Raw genomic sequence first — 3,193 nt, forward strand, 5'->3', positions numbered from 1 at the left:
TAATAGTTTTAATGAGAAAACGTGTTTTCTCTGTATTTAATGTTTATTCATAGGGACAGATAAAAGTTTTTTTTCTTCTTTTTTTTCTTTTTTTTTTTTTTTGCAATACCAGGAATGGCGAAGGAGCATGACAATAGGCCGAGTCCACGTGTTTATTTCGAATGGGGACCGATGATAGGAAGCGGAAAAAAGAAAGAAAGAAAGGATGGCGTGAGACACGGAAGATACGGAATCAGTTTAATAGAAACCGGTTGATAAAAGTCGGGTGAAAGAAGGGATGAGAAAGCCGAAAGAAGTCGAAGAGAAAGATGGGGATGAAGAGAAGAAAGACAGGTAATCATCATCCAAATCACCGCTACCACTGCCACGCCCGGTCCGTCTTGGCGCAGTGCGACGCGTAAACACCAATCAGCAGCGCGAAGAGGCAGTCGGCGAATCGATAAGGAACCAGGCGGGTTAAAAATCCGAAAATCTTCCAAGAGCTCTGCAGTTCTTCAAGAGAGAGGTCGCTTCCTGGTTCAAGTGATTTGTTTTTGAATGGAGAGGAAGATGGATAGGAAGAGGGATGAGGTTAGAGGGGAGAATAAAATAACCAACGAAAAAATGATGTACTTGATTTCAAACTTCCCCGGTTTGGTAAATAAATCCCTCCTTGGCTGCTGTGCGTAAGCGTGGTCTACTGCATCTGCCGATCAACCAATATAATTTTCCCTCATTCACAAATTCTCTGTCCTGTCGCGCTCCGTTTCTCTCTTTCTGTTTTCCTATTTCCATATTTTCCAACTCTATGAAAAGAGAAAGAGATACAAAGGCTGTATTTATACACGCAGATACACACGCATTTTTACACACACACACACACACACACATATATATATATGTATATATATATAATCATCACCATACAGTACTGTTTCGTTTTTACACAACTCATCAGTGCGGCTAGACAGGCAACTGCCTGAAGCCATGCCTATATATATATATATATATATATATATATATATATATATATATATATATATATATATATGATAGTATGTATGTATAGATATATAGTAGGTATTATAGCTCGATAAATAGAGTCTAAATTGATTGGCTGTTGACGTAGCATAAGTGCTCTCTCTCTCTCTCTCTCTCTCTCTCTCTCTCTCTCTATATATATATATATATATATATATATATATATATATATATATATATATATATATGAAGGCTTCCTTCAGTCTTGACAGACTATGGATACCCACTGTAAGGGTGCCTGCGCGTGAAATGTGTGTGGCAAGAGTTGCGCAATCTCAACCACGTCTCTCCTGAGTCAACATTGTTGCATACCAGTCGCAAGTTGAGGTACAAGACGACTGGAAACAATGCCGAGATAAGCGGAGAGCACATACAGCGTCTAGAATTCCCAAATGGTCACCCATCTGGTATTAGCCAGGCTCAACGTTGCTTAACTTCGGTGATCTGACGAGAACCGGTGTGTCAACGTAATTATGCCGTATATATATATATATATATATAGTCATCCACATACAGTACTTTTTCGCTGTTTCACAGCTCATCAGTGGTGCTAGACAAGCAACTGCCTCAAGCCACACACACAAACACACACACACACACACACTCACGCATACACATATATATATATGTATAGATATATAGTAGGTATTATAGCTCGTTTAATATAGTCTAAATTGATAGGCTGTTTACGTAGCATAAGTGCTCTCTCTCTCTCTCTGTATATATATATATATATATATATATATATATATATATATATATATACACATAGTTTTGGAAGTTTTTAACGTTTAAAATCATATTAAAAAAATAACTTATTTAATGTTTATATTTTTATCATTTGTTAGAAAACTATTTAGTCAGTAAACCATTTAATCACTTGCAATCAATGCATCAACTTGCTCCCTCGAATTTACTATAGTACTAATGTCAATGTAAGGGATGATCAGTTTGTTTTTTTTTACCACGAAACACTCTTTTGGGGATTTAAAAATAAAACGGTGTATTAAATCATGGCTCCCCAGCAGTGTTGATTAAACACCACCTTTTTTAATCGCAAGAACTATTTTTTTGTTACAGATATTAGATATAGTTTCCTACTCTTGAGTAATTTAGCAAGCCTATTCATGTTATAAAAATGTATTCTTTACCTGTGAGATGCGTCTGTTTCCAAATGCAAAATGGATATATTTTTTACTTCCAAATGGATATTATATATATATATATATATATATATATATATGTGTCACAGGCTCCTTCAGTGTTTGACAGACTATGGATAGCCAGGTAGGAATGCCTACGCGTGAAATTTTTTGTGGTAGAAGGTTTGCAATCTCCAACTACACCTCAACTGAGTTGACATTGTTAAATACCAGTGGCAAGAGAATATATGGACAAGACGACATGAGACAAATGCCGAGATAAGCGGAGAATATACACAGCGCCTGTTACTTCCAAATGGTCACCCACCTGGTACTAACCAGGCATTATGCCGTATATATATATATATATATATATATATATATATATATATATATATATATATATATATATATATATATGAGCAAACAGTTAATGAAATATGTTAAAAAACACTTTGAAATGAGTTAAAAACATATTTAATCTGAAAAGGAAACACTAGATAAATGGATAGTCCTTAATCCGCGGAGTTTCGAAGAAATACTCTCCTTCTCCTCAGAGTGTAGGAATTAGCAAAATGCAGGATCGGACTTTGCAGGCAGAAGTATTTGATGAAACAACAAAGTCAAAGATCTTACTTGAAAACAAAATAAGTTAAGCAGAGGGAATATGGTAAAGAAAAAGGTGATTACACATTAATGGATAGTCTGGTGGAAGATAAAAAAATCCAGTGACGGTAAAATTCAAATGTAAAACTTCAAGAAAGTTAAAAGAATTTCCATTTGTACAAGTAAAATCCAAAGAAATCCCGTAATTGGAAGAAGATGGTCCATAATAATACAATAATATAATTTTATATATATATATATATATATATATATATATATATATATATATATATATATATATATATGAGCAAACAGTTAATAAAACATGTTAAAAAACACTTTGAAAAAGAGTTAAATCCATATTTAATCTGAAAAGGAAACACTTGATAAGTGGATAGTCCTTAATCCGCGGAGTTTCGAAGAAA

General features: G+C 34.2%; 1 pseudogene; it reads right to left on the bottom strand.

The window, feature by feature from the left end:
• Positions 1–1,387: 1,387 nt before the first annotated feature.
• On the bottom strand, positions 1,388–1,504 carry LOC145247574 (5S ribosomal RNA; annotated as a pseudogene).
• Between the last annotated feature and the right edge of the window lie 1,689 nt (positions 1,505–3,193).

Source organism: Euprymna scolopes, chromosome 25 (genome assembly GCF_053919585.1).
Source record: "Euprymna scolopes isolate OS-2025 chromosome 25, ASM5391958v1, whole genome shotgun sequence".
Classification (NCBI taxonomy): Eukaryota; Metazoa; Mollusca; class Cephalopoda; order Sepiida; family Sepiolidae; genus Euprymna; species Euprymna scolopes.